The sequence below is a fragment of the Sus scrofa genome, chromosome 3 (genome assembly GCF_054392235.1).
Source record: "Sus scrofa isolate SSC_HxYL_T2T_F1_AM1 chromosome 3, Sscrofa_HxYL_maternal_Yorkshire_Landrace_v2.0, whole genome shotgun sequence".
Taxonomy (NCBI): Eukaryota; Metazoa; Chordata; class Mammalia; order Artiodactyla; family Suidae; genus Sus; species Sus scrofa.
The window spans coordinates 22,518,761-22,541,757 of record NC_139385.1 but is presented as its reverse complement, the minus strand read 5'-3'; the positions used below and the strand labels follow the sequence as shown (position 1 = coordinate 22,541,757).

Genomic DNA, 22,997 nt, shown 5'->3' with positions numbered 1-22,997 from the left:
CCAACCCACTGACAAGATCTGTGCTGCTCAAAAGGATAATGCAGAGATGGAGACATCTTTAGAGAAGGCCAAGCTAGAGACAGAGTCATTAAATATACCCAGCCTCACAGACACCTACAGAGAGATGCTGAAGTTCAACCTGATTTTGATGGAGGAACTAAGTTCTCTGGCTCAAGAATTAGATAAAGAGAGAGTCAAGCTGTCTAAACAAGAAGAGCAGGTGGTGGAAATGTTCAAAGAACTCAAATTCCTGAAGACGTCATGAGAACCATCACATTACATGAAGTCTTTCCAAACAAGCCAGGAGGCCAAGCACCAAGCCCTGATGGCTCTTTCCCCAGGAGTGGACCTGGGTATTAAAAGTCATGCTGTTCCCTCTCCACCACTCAGGCCTCCTAAGCTGCCAGGTCACATCCATCCCCTCTGATGGATCCCTACCTAAACTACACTGAGGCCAGTGGCTGTAGGGTGGCTCCACCAACTTTATCTGCTGAGCAAAGCAGTGAGTTCCTTCCCAATCATCTTCTCCCATCCAAATATATTTCAGTTCTAAAAACACACCAAGAAATGTGGGACTTTTTCTATATTCACAGAATCCTTGTGTTCACTTGCATTAGTGATGAAAAAAATGTTGTACTGAAGAGACGAATCTTTTACTCAGTTTGAAGCTTCCTTAAGCCACATTTCTCAAAACAATATTGGTAACTATTATATATCAATATTATAAGTGGAATACATAGTCATTTTCTGTACAAAAATTGCATTATAAATTTGAAAATAGAAGCAGCTTATCAATATACATTCTTAGTGGGCAAGAGTTATATTATCTTTCTAGATTTAAATTCCCCACAGTTGTAAGTTGGTAAAAACAGATTTCTTGCCCATGTTTGTATCATTAAAGAAGAAAAGCTTCTTGAAATAGTTAAATGGTATGCTTAGAAATAAATTATATAAAATTTGTATTCTATTATAATGATGGTTACATGTGAAAAATTAAACTTTGTAAGTCCCATGAAGTTTGCTTCTTTCTCCTGCAAGAATATTGCAGTATGTGTTTTCTGACCCAGAAGAAATCTAATTTGACAATTTGGGGGGAGCTCCACATCACTGCCTGTCATCTCTCCCTCACCATCTCCCACTCACTCCTCAGTGGAAATCCAGGGAAGTCTCAAGGTTTTTGTTTATTTTCTCACATAATGATGTCTGACCCCACAATTAGTTTCTTTATTCATAAATGGCACCGTCTCAATAGATGATGAGCACAGACTGGTTTTTCTCACAGTGGAAGGGAGGCTGCACACAACACTTTGATAACTGGAGGGAATCAAAGAAGTAAATGGCACAGGTAGCATAATGATAAGATAAATGAGAAGTTCCTGCGGTGGCTCAGCATGTTAAGAACCTGACATAGTGTCTGTGAGGATGCAGATTTGATCCTAGGCCTTGCTCGGTGGGTTAAGCATCCAGTGCTTTCACAAACTGTGGTGTAGGTCCCAGATGTGGCTGGGATCCCAAGTTGCTGTGTCTGTGGTATAGGCTGGTGGCTACATCTCTGATTGGATCCCTAGCCTGGGCACTTCCCTCTGCCATGGGTATAGCTCTAAAAATACAGAGAGAGAAAAAAAAAAGAGAGAGATATAAAAGAAGAAAAAAATGTCCCTGGCCTCACTCAGTGTGTTAAGGATCCAGCATTGCCACAAGCTTCAACACAGGTCACAGATGCAGCTCAGATCTGGCATCGGTGTGGCTGTGGCACAAGCCACAGCTGCAGCTCCAATTCGACCCCTAGCCTGGGAACTCCCGTATGTCACAGATGCAGTCATATGAAGAAAAACTAGGGGAAAAATGAAATGATAAGGTAAATGACACTGCCTCACAGCTCATAAATTGTGTTTGTGTTGGAAAAGGTTACTTAAAACTAAAAAAAAAACCTATGTCTTTGTGTTGGAAGGAAAAGAAGATTCCAAGTACTAAAATTAAACAGAAAATATGGCATGTCAGGTGGTGAGTTTTACTGATTACATAAGTAGGAAAAAGGGGAAGCAGTGGACTTGACTGGTTCTTGGCAGGAGTGGTGCAGGAGCCTCTCTGAAGGGGGGAACAAGAATATGGCGGATATCTGGAGAGAAGCTTTGTGGGATGAGGGACAAAAAAGGTGATAGAGCACTGATCATGGCATGTGTGAGGACCAGCCAAAATCCAGAGGGGCCAGAATGCAGTGAAGGAATGGCAGAAATTTGGGTACAGGCCACCTTGGCTTAGAAGATGGAGGGAGGTGACACAGAAATAAAGACTTGATGTTTTTTGGTTTGCTTTTTAGGGCCACATTTGTGGCATATGGAGGTTTCCAGGCTAGGGGTCCACTTGGGGCTACAACTGCCATCCTACACCACAGCCACAGCAACATTATACCCAAGCCATGTCTGTGACATACACCATGGCTCATGGCAAAACTGGATTCTTAACCTACTGAGTAGGGCCAGGTATTGAACCTGAAACCTCATGTTTCCTAGTCGGATTCATTTCTGATGCACCACGATTGGAACTCTGAGGTTTTGTGGTTTTGTTTTTTTCCTCCATATCCATGGCGTATGGATGTTCCCAGGCCAGAGATAAAATCCTAGGTGAAGCTGCAACCTATGCTGCAGCTATAGCAATGATGGATTCTTAACCCACTACACTAGGCCAGGGATCGACCTGTGCCACCACAGAGACAACAGCACTTCCTTAAAGTGATGTGCCACAGCAGGAAGTCTGATTTTTTTTCAGGGGGGATATTTCAATTTAAATACACAATGCCTACCACTTTGGAAAAAGGATAAACCAGGTGGCAGACCATGACAATGATTGGAGGCTGAGGACAAGGATGGCTGGACCAGGGGAGCAAAGGAGATAGAGATGGAGACATGAAATCAGATCCAGACCCTGACCTAAGGCAGAGGCCATGTGACATGAGGATATCTGTGTATTTAAGAGAAGAGGGGAGTCAATATGAAGGCAAGAATTCCTCCATGAGCATCTGCATGGGCATGAAGGCAGGAGGGTGTATTTGCCAAATAGATGGGAATGAGACTGTTTGGAAGGAGACTGTACACAAGGCCTCCTGACAGCAGAGGAGAAATACCAAGTGCTCAGTGTGATACAAGGGTCTGGGGCTCATGGAGTCATCACAGCTGCAGCTAAAACTGTGAGGGGACATTGGGGAGTAAAGTGGCTTTAGCAGAGAAGCAAAGCTGGGTTGATTTCACAGGGTAAACTCCATGGGTCTGTTTGTGCTCACACGTCAACTTAGGTTTCAGTATCGGCAATAAAATAAATGGTCACAGTGGGGGGTCTCCTTGAGTCTGTCCCCAGATGCTGGGGCTGGACTTGTGCAAAATCCACATCCTGGTCCCTTTCACAACATGGGGAGGTACACCTCAGGGGGTCACAGAGCCCTGGAGAAAAAGGAAGGATGTGGTCTGAACCATCACATAAGGGTCATGGTATAGGAAGTGCTGCTCTTGTCTTTGGCTCTTCAAAAACGATGCCAACCATGCTTGACCCACACACTCAGCCTGTGAATGGGTTCTGAACCCTGGGATCTGTTTCCAGGTACCCTGTTTCACTCACTACCAAGTGATCTTGGGATGTTAAAAGGTCCCACCTTGCCTCATGCTTCTGAGGGTGATTTCCTGCACTATCGCCTGAGGAACTCCTGAAACCATGAGCTCCCACTCCCCAAGGCTGAGGTTCAGCATTCTTGAGTCAGATGTCAGAGCCCATGTAGGCTGCATAAGTCCTCCAAAGCTGCCTACCAATTACTCAGAAACTGCCTCACCCAGGTGTGAGAAAAGATTTAAAAACCAAAATACGGAGTTCCCGTCGTGGCGCAGTGGTTAACGAATCCGACTAGGAACCATGAGGTTGCGGGTTCGGTCCCTGCCCTTGCTCAGTGGGTTAACGATCCGGCGTTGCCGTGAGCTGTGGTGCAGGTTGCAGTCGCGGCTCGGATCCCGCGTTGCTGTGGCTCTGGCATAGGCCAGTGGCTACAGCTCCGATTCAACCCCTAGCCTGGGAACCTCCATATGCCGCGGGAGCGGCCCAAGAAATAGCAACAACAACAACAACAACAAAAAGACAAAAGACAAAAAGACAAATAAATAAATAAATAAATAAATAAATAAATAAATAAAAACCAAAATACATGATTTGGACTCATTCAGTCCTCATGAGGACAAAACATGTTAGCATCTGCTATTACCTCATACAGAGGTAGAAACTGAGATGCAGGTAAACTCACTCACTCACTCCTAGTTGACCCATCTTGTGAGAAAAGGCCAATATTCACAGGGGGCTATGATGAAGACACTGCATGTGAATTCTAATATCATGTATCCTGTGGGAGCCAATGGACCAGGGAACAGAGGGAGATGTTGAAAGCTGTCTTGAAGGTAAAGCTGACAATGAAAGCATTAGAGGTGATGTGTGGTGGGGGTTCCTGAACATGATCCATGTATTGAGAGTGCACTGGAGGGGGAGGCCCTTTCTGAGGACCAGAAAGCCAAGTGGTTCCATTCAAACTCTCCAAGGAGAGTCAGGGGCTTTCATTCCATTCAGGTTTAGAGAGCTGCAAATGAGTGTACAAGCATGTGGCTGGAAGTTTCTTGGAGCTTGTGACCCCATACATATATACATAGTATATATACACACATCCCTAGGCAGAGACACACACACATATACATGTAGAGTTGTGCTATACCTAGGTAATAGTGCTCACTGGATACAGTATCTCCTCTATTTATCTGAAATACTTTAATAGACAGTTTATTTCATGTTTTCCTATGATCTTTTTAATTTTTCTCTTTCTTCTGTCTGCAGAAAGGAAACAGCAGCACCTAGTTTCAGAGGGTTTTACTTGTAAATTCTAGAAAACAGTGAAGGTGATCTATGAAGCAGTGTCATACAAACACAGGAGGATTCCATCTGTATTTTTACCACTGTGCAATTCTGTCACTGAGCCACAAAATTATCCCTGAAATCACAGAAAACCCTTCCATTTCCTAATTCTACGAGTACTGTGAACTGTTCACTAGATTCCAGACTTGAAGATCTCCTATCTTGCACGCTAAGAGGACCACCCTCTCTCCACATTCCTGGCTTCCATCAGGAAGTGTGTGCCCTAACCACTCATTCCAGGCCCCCCTGTCTCTTCACTGTCTCCATCCCCAGGAGATGGCCTGACCTAGCTGACCACTAAACTTGGGGTAAAATAGACCTCCTGGCTCAGCTCTGCCCTTTCTTCCTCTTGGGAACAAGCCACATATAAGAAGAATATGTCCCCTCTCAGTAATAAATGTGATGCTCTACTCTTTGATCTGCTTTACTCTTTTATTTCCCACATTCCTCTGAACCTAGGCAAGAAACTCAATGAGTGGGCCTACCTGGACCAAAACACCAACATCACCCAAGAAGAGGCACACAAAACCCAAGCTCTCAATAATTATGCAAAAGTCCTGAAATAATTAGGGCCTCTGGAAACACAGCAGAGTGATTAAGAATGCAATGCTTGAATCCTTCTCTGCCAACTTTACACCTGGGAGCAAATTTCTTACTTTCTCTGGGCCTCAGTTTCCTCATCTGTCAAGTGGGGATAACAACAATAACTTCTTGGTTTCCACTGTGGCACAGTGAGTTAAGGATCCAGCATTGACACTGTGGCATAGGTCACAGATGTGTCTCATATTCTATACCTGGTCTGTGAACTTCCATATATGCTGGAGGTACTTCAAAAATGGAATAAAAAATAGTAACTCATGATGATTAATATATGGAAACATATAGAACAATGTCAGGACATAAGCTAAGAAATTTTAACCATTACTAATATTACTGTTATTGTTATTACTGTTATTATTTATTATCACAAGATAAGATTTAAAAAGAAGTACTCATCCATGATAGGTCACATTACTATTTAAACTAGTAAGAGGTTAGACAGGTGCCTGTCTAACCTAGGTTAGATAGGTATTTTATAAGCTCATGTCTGTGGTAGGACCCCAAGAAAAATGCACTATCATGCAAAGTTGTAGGAAAATAAATCAAACGGGTACACTATGAGTGCTATCACCTGAAAAGAGAGATCTTTCCCACAATTAGAAGGGGAAATTCGGAGTTCCCGTCGTGGCGCAGTGGTTAACGAATCCGACTAGGAACCATGAGGTTGCGGGTTCGGTCCCTGCCCTTGCTCAGTGGGTTAACGATCCGGCGTTGCCGTGAGCTGTGGTGTAGGTTGCAGACGCGGCTCGGATCCCGCGTTGCTGTGGCTCTGGCGTAGGCCGGTGGCTACAGCTCCGATTTTACCCCTAGCCTGGGAACCTCCATATGCCGCGGGAGCGGCCCAAGAAATAGCAACAACAACAACAACAACAACAAAAAAAAAAAAAAAAAAAAAAAGAAGGGGAAATTCCATGAGAGTGCACCATTTATCACACACATAAAAGACCCTTGTGTTTCTATTTTTGTTTTTCTTATGTCTCTGATCTTGTTGGTCACGTCAGTAATTACTCATAAGCTGCTCCCCAAAAGTGTGATGTGCGTGAGTATGTCTGAGGATGGACATACTGGGGCAAACCTGTGGTGTGGCCAAATTTTTTCTGGGTGGCAGAAGACATGTTATGCATCCTTTGCTCAGAGTTTCTATGACCTAGAGGGACTTCTTTCTCTCCCTCTCTTACATAACTTAAAAAATAGGAGGGGAAAAGCAAGCTTTGTTACTTCACTCACTAGAGTACATGCTAACTGAGAAATATGTGTACAGCTAAAATAGCAACTCTGGGTACAGCCACTATGGAGAGCAGTTTGGAGATACCTTAGAAATCTATACATAGAACTTCCATATGACCCCGCAATCCCACTCTTGGGCATCTATCCAGACAAAACTCTACTTAAAAGAGGCACGTGCACCCGCATGTTCATTGCAGCACTATTCACAATAGCCAGGACATGGAAACAACCTAAATGTCCATCAACAGAGGATTGGATTCGGAAGATGTGGTATATATACACAATGGAATACTACTCAGCCATAAAAAAGAATGACATATTGCCATTTGCAGCAACATGGGTGGAACTAGAGACTCTCACACTGAGTGAAATGAGCCAGAAAGACAAAGACAAATACCATATGATATCACTTATAACTGGAATCTAATATCCAGCACAAATGAACATCTCCTCAGAAAAGAAAATCATGGACTTGGAGAAAAGACTTGTGGCTGCCTGATGGGAGGGGGAGGGAGTGGGAGGGATCTGGAGCTTGGGCTTATCAGACACAACTTAGAATAGATTTACAAGGAGATCCTGCTGAGTAGCATTGAGAACTTTGTCTAGATACTCATGTTGCAGCAGAACAAAGGGTGGGGGGAAAAATGTAATTGTAATGTATACATGTAAGGATAACTTGATCCCCTTGCTGTACAGTGGGAAAATAAAAAAAGTAATAATAAATAAATAAATAGCAACTCTGGGAATAAAGGTAGGCTGTCAGAGACCTTTCATCTCATTGAGAATCAAAATTGATTTTATCCCTTACCTAACTGTTCAGGACCATAAGTGCCTCTTTGTCTATCACAGAGACATACAGAGGCCTGTTAATGGGCTCAGATGAACCATCAGCAATAGTTTTCAGGACACACACTATCTTTATGTTTGTTTGTTTGTTTTAGGGCCACACCTGCAACATATGGAGGTTCCCAAGCTAGGGGTCCCATCAGAGCTACAGCGGCTGGCTTACTCCTCAGCCACAGACAATGCCAGATCCAAGCCATGTTTGCAAACTACACCACAGCTCATGGCAATGCTGAATCCCTACCCCACTGAGTGAGGCCAGGGATCAAATCCTCAGCCTCACGGTTCCTAATCAGATTTGTTTCCACTGTGCCACAATGGGGATTCCAGAACACATGTTACTTTAAGGATGCAAGGCAGCAAGCACCAGGACCATAGCTCAGATGGAAGCTTGGAAAAAGGTAGCACTGAGACACCTCATTTTTAGAAAAGCACCACAGTATCTTAAATTACCTTTGGAAAAATAAGTCCACCTACGCTGGTGGGACTAGGTGCACACCACAGGTTTTAGAATTTTCATCATCTAATCTATAGAAATACGTGCTCTAAACTGGGAATTCAGCAAAATTCTGAGTGCTATCACTCCTTCCAATGACTTAACTTTCTTCTATTACTAAATTATAGGCTGTAGATTTCTCAGTTCTCGTAACACCTGTATCATTTCAAACTGATTTGTATATGTAGAAAGAAGGTCTTAATTAAAATAGCCATCCAAAATAACATAGGGAAAACTTGCCCTCATATATATCCTCAAAACAATAATATGAGGAAGAAACCTAAACTTGGATTTGGAAAATGCCATTACTACCAGACTGTTAGGACAATTGCCCCAAAGCTAAAAGCAGAGTTGTATCTACCTTCATCACAGGTATTATCAAAAATATAGGAGTTCCTTTCATGGCTCAGTGGAAACAAATCTGACTAGCACCCAGGAGAATGTAGGTTCTATCCCTGCCCTTTTTCCTCTGATTGAGGATATGTCATTGCTGTGATCTGAGGTGAAGGATACAGATGTGGCTCAGATCTGAAGTTGCTGTGGCTGTAATGTAGGCCAGCAGCTACAACTCCAATTCAACAGCTGGTCTAGGAACCTCGAAATGCCATGAGTGTGGCCCTAAAAACGACTAAAAAACCCTCTTGAATGTAGACTAAAAACCTCAACGAAGAAGAAAGACACTTCTTTCCAGTGAACCACAAATTTCTGAGGAAAGAGGATAGTCACAGAAAAAGATATACCTCCACGTGGACAAACAAAACAAGTTTAGAATAGGTTTTAAGAGCCATAACATTTACAGCTTCTCACTAGCTTATTTTTGCACAAACATATCCACTACGCATAGGAATCATTTTTTATAATAAATTCAGAAAGAAGATACAAAATGTCACAACAACATGGGAGGGAGGGACTGGGGAATTGGAACTATCGTATGCACACTGACATATATGGAATGACTCCCCACGGAGATCTGTTGTACAGCAAAGAGAACATTATGCAGCATTCCATGATAATCTATGTAAGGAAAGAATATGAACAAGAATGGATATGTGTGTAAATATGGTGGAATAAATTTATGGGACATCAGCAATGAGCACATTCTTGTACACAAAACATACTTCAATAATACTTGAAAAAAAAGTCACACACAAAAAAGAGATCCAGGGTAAAACGGGTACATAGGTTCTACTCTAGCCAACAGCATGCTTTCTCCGTAGTACCTTCAACTAGTTACTGGCAAAAAAATAAAAATATCTGATCACCAAGAAGATGTTATATAAATTTATAAATTTGTGTCTTTGAAAAATCAAAACAAAGGAGAAAAGGGCCTGGGCCCAAGCACAGATGGGGAACGCCCACGGGACGAGAGGCCTGCCGCGCAGAGACCGAGAGAGGCGCCCGCTTACCTTGCTTGAGCGGACCCGGTCGACGCGTTGCTGCCAGCTGGGGACTAGGGACGATGGGCAAGGGCCGGCCGGCATCCTGGACCCCCGGCCGGGGCCCTGCCAGGGGTGCACCGCCAGAAGGGAGAGCGTGGCTCAACCCCTCTCTGGCTCACCCCTCCAGCTCCGGCTCCTGGGTGGGCGGACAGCAAGCCGGCCCCGTGACCCACCTCACTCCCGGGTCTGCGCAGCGGGAGGTGTGCGCCGGCTAGCACCACCTCCGGGCAACCCCGGGGGGCGGGGGGCGGGGGGCGGAGTTGGGGAGAGGGGGAGGGGCGGGGCCCCCAGCACCAACAGCCCTAAAGCAAACAATCAGCAAGGTCACACATCCCTCAACCGAAAGCCTGCCATCTTATTTACAAATTGCGTACACCACTACCCCAGGGTCTGAGCTGAAAAGGCTAGTACTGACGCAATGACATGGAAGAGAAAATCCCTGACCACCACCACCCAGAAAAGCTGTCTTCCACAAGCCACTGCCTAAGGACCCCAAAGCCTCTCCTATCCCCGTACACGACACATACGCTTCCTGTGCATTTAAGTCAAGAAATAGGCATGAAGCCCGTTGCTAACTCCACTTAACGTGTGTCTACTAAAACAATTTCATGCTCCTGGCTTGGCACAATTACTATTGCAAACACAGCCACACTACCCAAAGCAATCTACTGATTCAATACAATCTCTACCCAATTACCCGTGACACTTCTCACACACCTGGAACAAGCAATCCAAAAACCTATGTGCCACCACCAAAGACCAAGACCTGCCAAAGCAATCCTGACGAACCAAAAGCAAGCAGGAGGCATCACTCTCCCAGACTGCAGGCAAAATTACAAGGCCACCGTCATCAAGACTGTGTGGCACTGGTACCAAAGCCCACAGCGAGACCAATGGAACAGACCAGAGAACCCAGAAGGAAACCCAGACACTGACGGCCAAATTCATCTTTGACAAAGGAGGCAAGAACATAGAACGGGAAGAAGTCTTTTCGGCAAGTACTTCCGGGAAGCCTGGGCAGCTGTATGCACATCAATGAAACCAGAACACGCGCTCAGATCATGCATGACCTCCAGGCAACCAGGGATGGGGAGCCAACAGCACAAGCAGAAAGCCAGCAGGACGGGTGGTGGAACCGGGGAGGGGGGTGGCCCATGACTCCCTCGGCCTTGGGCCTGCATCCCCAGCCTCAGCGCCAAAAGGACTTGGACAGCTGGTCCCCGGAACCCGGGGAAAGGGAGCTTGGTCCCTAGCACTGGCCCCTCACCCAACCTCAACGTGTCCAACCAATATGCTGACTCTTGCCATCTGATCGTCCACCAGGTCTCGTCCAAGCAGAGTCACAAGGAGGACAAGGCTCACTCACCCACCGCCGCGCAGTCACGTTACTCTCTACCCTAAAGCGCTCCACATTCCCTTCTCACACACGCACTCCACCGGGGTCAGGCCACTCCACCGCCAAAGGCCACCGATCCAGAACACACAGCTAGAACATGCCCGTGCCCTCGGTCAACAGCGCTTCCAGCCCGACAGCGCGTCCTGGGGGGTGTCGGTCTTCATCTGTGAATTTGGGGCCTGCCTCAGCAACCATCACCGAGTCAGTCCTTCACCAGAAGCATTTCACTGGTCCCTTGGGCCAAACACAGTCCATGAGGCAAAGATGAAGAAAACCATGGCCCCTTCCCTCAGGGAGCTGACCACCGACGGCCAAAGAGAAAGAAACAAAGAAACAAAGCCAGAAATGCACCATACCGTTCCAGATAGGACTAAACCCTTGAGACAGCTACAGGGATAGTGGACCCGATGTTCAGAAAAGACGGGAGTTGCTACCCTAGGGCACAACCGACGGTGCTCACCTAACGGAACGCCCGCCCCCAAAGAGCGGGCATGCATCCTCTTCACACCCTCTCCCCCCAAGGGTCTCCCACTGACCGTGGGCCTCACACTTGCCTGAATTCTTCCTGAAGGCGGACGGACGGATCCCTCCCAATCCCCTCGATGGACCGCTCTGTCTCTGGACACAGCTTAGATGTCGGCTGCCCCAGGGTTTCGTCGCGTGCCATCGTCTCTCCCCTCTCCCTCTGGCAGACAGCCTGGCCCAAGCCCTAACGCCATCCCGACCAAGATCGCAATGCACCCCATGGGAGAACCTTAGCAACGCTCACCCAAATACCACCAAACATACACAAAAACCCACCCGTTTCATACACACCTACATACAGACACACAGACATTCGGACATAAGTAAACAAAGAGAATCCATGCGTGAAAACGTCAACCAAGTTCCAAATGCAGCCGACTTTTCACAACGTACCCTCTAGGCCCAAACTCATTAAAGGCTCCAGGGGGCAAAGCCTCGGAAAAGGAGGGAAGCAAGCAAAGCAAGCCAGACAACCCACCAACCACCAACCACCAACCTCAGATTTCCACACTCTCCCAGATCTGAGCCAACACTGGGAATGGGGTTCAACGACGCAGGGGAAACCAGCCTCTCAAGGAAACCACAGCCTGACCAGGATATCGGCTCAGGAGGAACGTGGAGACCACCTCCTTCAGGCGCCAAGATGAGGGCAGTCCGGCCGAATATTAACGGACCACGGCGAGACCAGCCAACCAGGATGCGCAGCAGAGGAGCCTCCCTCAAGGAGTCCTGCTCGGGCACCCTTGGAAAAGAGGCTTCTTCGGGCGCAAGCAGGGCCCACTCTGCCCATCCTGCAGCTAGCCCCGGGAACCCAGGGGAACTGAAGGCCGACCCCAGCCAGGTTCCATCCAGCCCGGGCGGCCGGAGTGCCCTGGGCCACCGGGCGGGGTGCCCCCGGCCAGCAGGCCCGGCTCTGACCCAGATCAGCAGCTAGAGTGGCTCCTCTTAGCCCAGGGACCCGACAGGTCCAAACAAAATGTACAGACGGGTCCAACAGAAGCCCCAGAAGCCACCCCACCCCACCCCACGCGAGGGAAAAGGGAGCAGACAGATGAGGACACAAAAGAGGCCTGGAGGCTGACTAACCTCCACAAAGGTGACTCACCCAACCCAGGTCCAGGCGAGAGGTTCCCAGTGGGGCCCCTGAGGACAGGAGGCCAAAAGCCAGCCCCACCCCCACCCCCGGGAAGCGACAGCACCGCCCGCTGCGGGACTGCCACCGCCGGGGAACAGAGAGAGATCCCCGCCAACCAGAGAAGGGAACCGAGGCTAGAGGAGGCAAGAGGAAGGCGGATCGGACAGAGGGAGAGAAGGGCCTGGGCCCAAGCACAGATGGGGAACGCCCACGGGACGAGAGGCCTGCCGCGCAGAAACCGAGAGAGGCGCCCGCTTACCTTGCTTGAGCGGACCCGGTCGACGCGTTGCTGCCAGCTGGGGCCTGGGGATGATGGGCAAGGGCCAGCCAGCATCCTGGACCCCCGGCCGGGGCCCTGCCAGGGGTGCACCGCCAGAAGGGAGAGCGTGGCTCAACCCCTCTCTGGCTCACCCCTCCAGCTCCGGCTCCTGGGTGGGCGGACAGCAAGCCGGCCCCGTGACCCACCTCACTCCCGGGTCTGCGCAGCGGGAGGTGCACAGCTGCCCCACCACCTCCAGGCAAATGGAGGGTTTGGGGGTAATGGTGGAGCCAACAGCAGGAACACAATGCCAGAAAGTAAAAACATCAACATGCTCACACATCATTCCATGGAAAGACTGCCATGTCATTTAATAAATGGATCCTCCATTATCCCAGCCTCTGAGCTGAAATGTCTAGTTATTACTTATTCAATGACATGGAAGAGAAAATCCATAACTGTTGACCTTGACCACCATCCAGGATAGGTGCCTTCAACAAGTCACTGGATAAAGACATAAAAGCTTCTCCTGTCTCCGTCCATGACACATAGTCTTCATATGCATTTAAATCAAGAAATAGCTGCGAAACCCGTTGCTCTTTCTACTTAATGTCTATCTCCTAAAACAATGTCATGCTCCTCCCTTGGAAAAATTAATATTGTACAAATGGCCACAATGCTCAGGGCAATTTACGCATTCAATGCAATCTCTATCTCATTACCCATGACATTTTTCGCACAACTAGAACAAGCAATCCAAAACTTTCTGTGCAACCACAAAAGACCAAGGACAATTTTGATGAACAAACTGCAAGCAGGAGGCATCACTCTCTCAGACTGCAGGCAATATCACAAAGCCACAGTCATCAAGACTGTGTGGCACTGGTACCAAAACAGGCGGTGAGACCAATGGAACAGAGCAGAGAACCCAGAAGCAAACTCAGACACATATGGTCCATTGATCTTCGGCAAAGGAGGCAAGAACATAAAATGGGAAGAAGTCTTTTCGGCAAGTATTTCCGGGAAGCCTGGGCAGCTGTATGCACATCAATGAAACCAGAACACATGCTCAGACCACACATGACCTGCAGGAAACCAGGGATGGGGAGCCAATAGCACAAGCAGAGAGCCAGCAGGACAGGTGGTGGAACCGGGGTGGGGGAGGGGGGTGGCACATGACTCCCGCGGCCTTGGGCCTGCATCCCCAACCTCATCACCAAAAAGACTTGGACAGTTAGTCCCTGGAACCCGAGGAATGGGATCTTGGTTCCCAGCCCTGGTTCCTTAGCCAACCTCCTCTGTGTTCGGAGAGCAAGTTGGCCCTGTGACCTGCTTTACTTCTTGGTTCACTCAGCGGGAGGCATGTGCCTGCAAAAAGCACACCCAGCCAACAAGTTGCCTGGTCTGACCTCAAAAATGATAGCCTGCAAGAGGTGGATCCAGGTCCTAGGAATCTTGCTGCCTTGGGCCTCTCTCCTGAACCTTAGCCCCAAAACCGCTTGCTCAGCTCATCCCAGGAAATGGTCCGTAGCACTGATGCTCACCTAACCTCAACATTTGCAACACATATCAGTACTCTTGTCCCCTGATCATCTACCAGGTTTCATTCAAGGGAAGCCTAGGAAGGGCAAGGCTATATCACCATCTACAGCTCAGTCATCTTACAGTACCATCACCTGCTCCACATACCCATCTAACAAACAGAGTCTACATGGGTCACTCTACTCCATGGTCAAAGCCAACCAAGGAGCCAAAGCACTTGATCAATGGTTCTAGCACTATAGCGAAAGTTGTTTTTCTGTTTTCATTTGTGAACTTGGGGCCTAAATCAGCAACCATCAGTCAGTCATTCATTCACCATAAGTGTTGTTTTACAGGTCCCTTGTGCCAAACACAGTCCACAATTCAAAGTTGAATGAAACCATGTTTCCTTCCCTCAGGAATCTGACCACTGTCTATCACAAATAACGAAACCAAGAAATGAAGTCATACATGCATAATACTGATCAAGATAGGGCTAAACCCTTGAGACAGCTACATAGATACTGCTTCCATCGTTCAAAAAAAAAAAAGGAGTTGCTTACAGAAGGCACAACATATTTTTCGCATCTAATTAGAACTGCGGATCCAAGGAGCATGGGTTCCTTTTTTTTTTTCATACTCTCTCTCCCCCAGGATCTACCACTCACCTTTTTCCTTCCATGGACCTCAGACTCTCCTGAATTCTTCCTGGACTGTGACTGATGGATCCCTCCCCATCCCCTTGATGGGCCTCTCTTTCCTCTCTACACAGCTTAGATATTGGCTGCCCCATTGTTTCATCAACTGTGATCATCTCTCCCCTTTCCCTCTTCCCAATGACCTGACACAAGCACTATCACCACCCCAACCAAGACTGCAATGCACCCCATTGGAAAACCTTAGGAAAGCTAACACAAATTCCACCAAACATGTATGAAAACCCACTGATTTTATACAAACATACCTACATACATACATTCAGACATAAATAAACAAATAGAATCACTGCTTTAAAATATCAAGCAAGTTCCAAAAGCAACAGAGTTTTCACAAAGTACCTTTTATGCAAAAACTTATTAAATGCTCCAACGTGCAAACACTCAGCATGCAAAGGAGCAAGCCAGACAACCAACCAACCACCAACCATCAAACTCAGATTTCCACACTCTCCCAATTTAGAATACTGGGAATGATTTTCAGTGATGTTGCGGAAAACAGCCTCCCAAAGAAACCACAGCCTGCCCAGGATATTAGCTCATGAGGAAAGTGGAGACCACCTCCTTCATTCACTGATATGCAGAGATTCCAGCAGGATATTAACTGACAATGATGAGACTAGCAAACCAGGATCCACAGCAGCAGAGGAGCTGTCACAGATTAATGCTCATGTATGCTTGAAAAGGATGCTTAGTGTGCTAGTGGGGCCCAGCCTCCCCATCCCACAGACAGCCCCAGGAAGCCAGGGGACCTGAAGCTTGCCCCCATCCAGGTTCAGACCAGCCCGGGCTGCCGGGGTGCCTCCACCCTGCCTGTCTGCAGCTACACCAGGCCTCCTGTGTCTCCACCTTAGAGCTGAAAACCCATAGCTCATGTGTTAAGCTGATGTTCCTTTCCCTTGTTTTTACATATCTGTTAGAGGATTTTGATTTATGGTTACCTTGGGTTTCATATATGTTGATGTATAACAATGTTCAGTTGTTTTAATCTGATACTCATTGAAGTTCAAATAAGTTCTAAAAGATCTACTGTTTTACTCCCTCCCCCATGTTTTCTGTTTTTGATGTCCTCTTTTCCATCTTCATATCTGTCCCCTAACTATTTGTCATAGGTGGAGTTGATATTATAATTGTTGTTTTCAAACATTCATAGCAGCTGATTTAAGTGGTGTCATTCACAGCCTTTAGTACTTTTTTTTTCTTTTTAGGGCTGCAAATACAGCATATGATTTGACACCAGAGCTGGGGGTGGAATCACAGCTGCAGCTTCTGGACCACACTACAGACACAGAAAGGCTAGATCTGAGCCACATCTGTGACCTGTGCTGCAGCTTGCCCCTATACCAGATCCTTAAGCCAGTGAGGAATTAACCCTGCAGCCTCCTGGATATGAGCTAGGTTCTTAACCTGCTGAGCCACAATGGGAACTTCCATTTTTTGCCTTTAAAGTGGGATTTTTCTGCTTGCTATCCATTCTTATTTATCTTTTGTCTTCTTTAGAGCTACACCTGTGGCTTATGGCAGTTCCCAGGTTAGGGGTCAATTGAGGTGTAGCTGCCAGCCTGCACCATATCTTGGGGCAACACAAGGTCCTTAATCCATTGAGTGAGGCCAAGGAACAAACCCATGTTCTCATGGATACAAGTCGGGTTTGGTACCAATGAGCCGCAACGGGAACTCCCATTATTTCTTGTAATCTTTTCTTTTTCACTTAAAGAAGACCTTTTAGGAGTTCCCGTCGTGGCGCAGTGGTTAACGAATCCGACTAGGAACCATGAGGTTGCGGGTTCGGTCCCTGCCCTTGCTCAGTGGGTTAACGATCCGGCGTTGCCGTGAGCTGTGGTGTAGGTTGCAGACGCAGCTCGGATCCCGCGTTGCTGTGGCTCTGGCGTAGGCCGGTGGCTACAGCTCCAATTTGACCCCTAGCCTGGGAACCTCCATATGCCGCGGGAGCGGCCCAAGAAATAGCAACAACAACAACAACAACAACAAAGAAAAAAGACAAAAAAAAAAAGAAGACCTTTTAATATTTCTTATGTCAGTTTAGGACTGATGAACAGATATGGGAGGGGTTAACATACTTGAAAAACATGGCAACCAAATATCCAAATCAAACACTACATTCACCAAAACCAAAAAGGAGAGCAAATAACCCTAAAATTAGAGGAAATCATCCATGAAAGAAAGAAAAAGATAAGAAAGGAATGAAACAAAGTGAAACACAAAATCAGCTGGGATAGAAGTTTTAAAACACAATAAAGACATATTTTTCAATAATCACCTTAAACATCAATGGACTGAATGCTCCAATCAAAAGACAGAGTGGCAGACTGGATTAAAGAAAAAAAAAAAAAAGAGCCTACAATATGCCACCTCCAAGAGACTCAACTGAGGGCAAAGACACACATAAACTGAAAGTGAGGGAATGGAAAATGATATTTCATGTGAATGGAAAAGACAAGCAAGCAGGTCTATGTAACACTCACTTTAGACAAAGCAGACTTTAAAACAAAGGCCATAAAGAACAACAAAGTAGGACACTAATGATAAAAGGAAAATGTAAGAAGCAGATATTACAATCATCAATATATATGCCTCTAAAATAAGAGCACTCAAATACATACAATTAATACTAACAGACAGAAATAGACAAATTGATGGGAATACAATAAGGTTAGAGGAAATTTTAACACCCCACTCACATCAATGCACAGGTCTTTGGGACCGAATATCAGTAAGCCAAACAAGATCCTAAATGACACAATAAAAACATTACACTTAATGATATTTTCAGGACTTTACACCCAAACGTATACAGTACATCCAAAAATAGCAGAATATACACTCTTTTCAAGTGCATGTGGAATATTCTCATGGACTCATCACATACGGGGGCATATAACTAAAGTCAAAAATTTCAGAGTAGAGAAATTGTTTCAGGCATCTTTTCTGATCACAATGGCATGAAACTAGAAATCAACCACAGGATGATAAAAAAAAGACTACATGGAGACTAAACAATATGCTACTAAACACACACAATGGGTTGATTAGGAAATCAAAGGGAAATTTAAAAATACCTTGAGACAAATGACAGAGAAAACACAACCAGTCAAAAATCTATGGGATGCACAAAAGCTATGCTTAGAGGGAAGTTCATAACAATACAGGCCTTCCTCAAAGAAGAAGAAAATCATCTTCTACCTCCTAAAAGCATTAGAAAAAGAAGAACAAACAAAAGCTAAAGTCCTCAAAAGGAAGGAAATCATAAAGATCAGAGAGGAAATCAGGAAAATAGAGATTCAAAAAAACAACAGCAAAAATTAAGAGAACCAAGGTGGTTCTTTGAAAGGGTAAAACAAAACTGACAAAACTCTGGACAGACTCACCAGAAAGAGGCAAGAACTCAAATCAACCAAGTGAGAAATGAAAAAGAAGACATCTCAACAGATACTACAGAGACACAAAAAACCAAAAGAGAATATGAAGAACAATTATAACGCCAACAAATCTGACAACCCAGAAGAAATGGTCAACATTCGAGAGACACGAAGCCTCCAGGTCAAGAAGAAATAAAGTTGAACAGAATTATCATCAAAAATGAAATTGAATATGTAATAATAACATTCACTACAAGCAAAAGTCCAGGATGTGATGGCTTCAGGAGCAAATTGTACCAAACACACAAGAAGAAAGTTAGACCCAACCTTCTTAAATTTCTAAAAAGGTGCAAGAACAAGGAACACTCCCAAAGACATTCGATGAAGCCACCTTCACCCTCATACCAAAACAAGACAATGACATTACAAAAAAAAAGAAAATTATAGGCCAATATCTTTGATCCATCTAGATGCAAAAATTCTCAACAAAATTTTAGCCTACTGAATCCAACTACATATAAAAAAGATCATACACCATGACCACGTGGGATTCAACCCATGTTCACAAGGATGGGTAAACATACAAAATATTCAATGTCATACATCACATTTTAAAAAAAAGGAGAGTTAAAAACTACAAGAGAAGTTCAACAGCTACAGCAAAAGCATTTGGAAAAAATCCATCTTCCATTCATGATAAAAACACTCTAACCAATTTGAGTAAAGAGGGAATATGTCTTAACATAACAAAGGTATATTATCTTTATATCCAATATAATCCTCAATGGAGAAAAGCTGAAAGCCTTCCATAAAAATATGGAACCAGACAAGGATGCCCTCTCTCACCCCTTTTATTCAACCTAGTATTGGAAATCCGAGCCACGGCAAACAAACAAACCAAAATGAAAGGGAGAACAAGAGGTAAAACTGTGACTCTATGCAGATGACATGATACCATAGAGCAAAAACCCTAAGGGCTCCACACAAAAACTACTTTAACTGAATGATGGATTTAGCCAAGTTGCAGGACACAAACTATCACTCAGAAATTGGCTGCATTTCACTACACTAACAATGAAATATTAGAAAAGGAATATAAAAATACAATGCCATTTATTTATTTATTTATTTATTTATTTATTTATTTTTGTCTTTTTGCCTTTTCTTGAGCTGCTCCCACAGCATATGGAGGTTCCCAGGCTAGGTGGTCTAATTGGAGCTGTAGCCACTGGCCTACTCCAGAGCCACAGCAATGCAGGATCCCAGGCATGTCTGTGACCCACAGCACAGCTCACAGCAATGCCAGATCCTTAACCCACTGAGCAAGGCCAGGGAACAAATCTGCAACCTCATCATTCCTAGTCAGATTCATTAACTACTGCACCATGATGGGAACTCCTACAAAGTCTTTTAAAATCAACCCCACCAACATTGAATACCTAGGAATAAACCTGACCAAGGAGGTAAAAGACTTTTATGCTGAGAACTATTAAACGTTACTCAAGAAAATTAAAGTGGATACTTAGAAATGGAAAGATATTCCATGTGACTTGATTGGAAGAATTCATATTGTTAAAATGGCCACAGTACCCATAGCAATCTGCAGGGTTAATGCAATCCCTTGACAATTACCCATGACATCTTCCACAGAACTAGAATAAACGATCTGAAAATTTATGTGGAACTAAAAAAGACTGAGAATGGATGGAGTTCCCGTCGTGGTGCAGTGGTTAACAAATCCGACTAGGAACCATGAGGTTGCGGGTTCGGTCCCTGGCCTTGCTCAGTGGGTGAAGGATCCAGCATTGCCGTGAGCTGTGGTGTAGGTTGTAGATGTGGCTCGGATCCCGTATTGCTGTGGCTCTGGCATAGCCTGTTGGCTATGGTTCCGATTAGACCCCTAGCCTGGGAACCTCCATATGCCGCAGGATTGGCCCAAGAAATGGCAAAAAGACAAAAAAAAAAAAAAAAAAAAAAGACTGAGAATGACCTACAAACAATTCTAAGGGAAAACAACATCAACAAACATCCAGATGCATAACTTTCCCAGACTTCAAACAATACTACAAGGCTACAGTAATCAAGTCAGTGTGGTACTTGCAAAAAAAAAAAAAAAAAAAAAAAAAAAAAAAAAAAAAAAAAGAAAGACATGGAGATGAATGGAACACAGTAGAGAGTCCAGAAATTAACAAAGATACCTAAGGTTAGTTCACTTTCAACAAAGGAGTCACGAATACAAAATTGGAAATAGACATTCTCTTCAGCAGGGGGTGCTGGGAAAACTGGAGAGCTAGGTGTAAATTGAGGAAACCAGAACACACCCTTGCACTGTGCACAAAAATAAACTCAAAATGGCTCAATGACTTAAAACTAAGACAAAACACTCTAAAACACCTAGAAAGGAACACAGGCAAACATTCTCTTACAAATGACCATGCAAATATTTTCTTAGGCCATTCTATCAGGGTATTAATAGAAAGAGAAACAAAAATAGATCAATGGGACCTAAGCAACCTGACAAGCATTTGCACAGCAAAGGAAACCAGGACAAAATAAAAAAGACAACCTACAGAATGGGAGAAAATAGTTGCAAAGGCTGCAACTGACAAGGGCTTCATCTACAAAATATACCAACAACTCACAACCTCAAAAGCAAAACATCAAACAACCCAAGTGACAAACAGGCTGAAAAGACCTACATAGACATTTCTCCAGAGAAAACATACAGATGGGCAACTGACACAGGAAAAATTGCTCAACATCACCACTATTAGAGAAAAGCAAATAAAAAAATGACAATGAGATACCACCTCACACCAGTCAGAATGGCTACCATTTATAAAGAAGTCTACAAATCACAAATGCTGGAGAGGGTATGGATAAAAGAGAATCCTCCTACACTGTGGGTGTGAATGTAAATTGGTACAACCAGTATGGAAAATGGTATGGATGTACTTCAGAAAACTAAATCTAGAACTATCATATGATCCAACCATCCCACTCCAGGACATATCTGGAACAAGCTTTCATTAAAAAAGATAAATGCACCAATGTGTTCACTGCAGCACTATTCACAGGAGCCAAGACATAGAAACAACCTAAAAGTCCACTGACGCATGAAAGGATTAAGAAGTGGTAGCTATACACAGTGGAACAGTACTCAGCCACAAAAAAGAACTAAATAATGTCACTTGCAGCAACAGGGATGGAACTAGAGGCTCTCATACCATGTGAAGAAGTCAGAAAGAGAAAGACAAATACCATATGGTTTCACTTATATCTGGAATCTAACATATGGCACAAATGAACCTACCTACAGAAAAGAAACAAGCTCATGGACATATAGAAGAGACTTGCGGTTGCCAAGGAGGAGGGGGTGGGTGTGGGATGGCATGTGCCTTTGAGGTTAGTAGATGTAAACTATTGCCTTTGGAGTGGATAAGCAATGAGATCCTGTTGCATATCACAGGGAACTCTATCCAATCACTTGGAATGGAACAGGAGGGTGGATGATATGAGAGCAGAAACTGACAAAACATTGTAAATCAACTATAATACCTTTAAAAAAAGTTACATGCACCCATAAGCTCATGGCAACTTAACTGACAATATCCAACATAAAGAGGTCAACAAAATCTTCACTGATTTGTGAATTTATTTGTGAAAGAGGTGGGGCGGGTTCAGAGAGTAGGAACAGAAAAAGAATGACAGACAAAAACAAAGCCAGAAAAAAAGACAGAGTCAGAGAGAAAGAGCACCGAGAGACAGAAAGAATGAACACAGGGAAAGGGGAGCTAGTAGAACTCCCACAATTTCCCTGTGCTTATGTATATGTTAGAACCCAGTCACCAGAGTCCATCCACTCTGGAAAGGTGAGGGTTACATGTGGATGTTTGACCTGGAAGCAAGAATGCCCCAGGAGCCACTGTGGGGGCAGCATGCCACAAAGGCTGAGAAGAGACACTTGGACTTGAACCCAAATATAACAGGTGCACCTGGAAGGTTGTGTGCCAGAGGAGTGATCTCTTAATTTTACTGAATGTCAACCCTACCATGGGGGGACTAGGAAATAGGAAGAAATGGGACTTTTCCTAGATCCTAGAGCAGACCCAGGCCTGTCTCTCTTGTATTTTGGGCTATGCCAGCCCTTTAAGTCACCTTTCCTTTGCCAAGTCTGGGCATGAGCTCCATGGCATTACCAGCCCAATGGGTTTTAAAGGCACTGTCTGTTGTTCTCGTTCTATGTACCCGATGGCTTCCATGGGAAGTAGAGGGTGGAATGACCTCCACTGTACAGAGGGAGGATGGGGAGATCCTGAAAGGAATGTAGCTGGTCCAGGCTCACATGACTGGTAATCAGGAGAAGCCAGGTCTGAAGCCAATTGCATCCTCAGAGTTGGGGCCCTGGTGGCATCCAGGCCTCCCAGAGATTTGGGGATGGGCTGTGTGGGTGTCAATGGGCTTGGACTTGGCCTGCAGTCCGGGGTGAGCAGGCAGCATCCCAGATGTGTCTTTGTGTATG

The 22,997-nt window shown here is 45.1% G+C and overlaps 1 protein-coding gene across 14 annotated transcripts in view; it reads right to left on the bottom strand.

The window, feature by feature from the left end:
- Positions 1–22,997, bottom strand: part of LOC100519166 (uncharacterized) — a 191,758-nt gene that overhangs the window by 153,658 nt on the left and 15,103 nt on the right. For 2 of the 14 annotated variants that reach the window (XM_085017188.1, XM_085017187.1), the window contains exon 1: positions 9,511–9,778. The exons of the other annotated variants lie outside the window; for them this stretch is intronic. The gene's annotated coding sequence lies outside the window, so the exon portion shown is untranslated. Of the gene's footprint in view, positions 1–9,510; positions 9,779–22,997 lie in introns of those variants that run through there. 14 annotated transcript variants of the gene reach the window in all.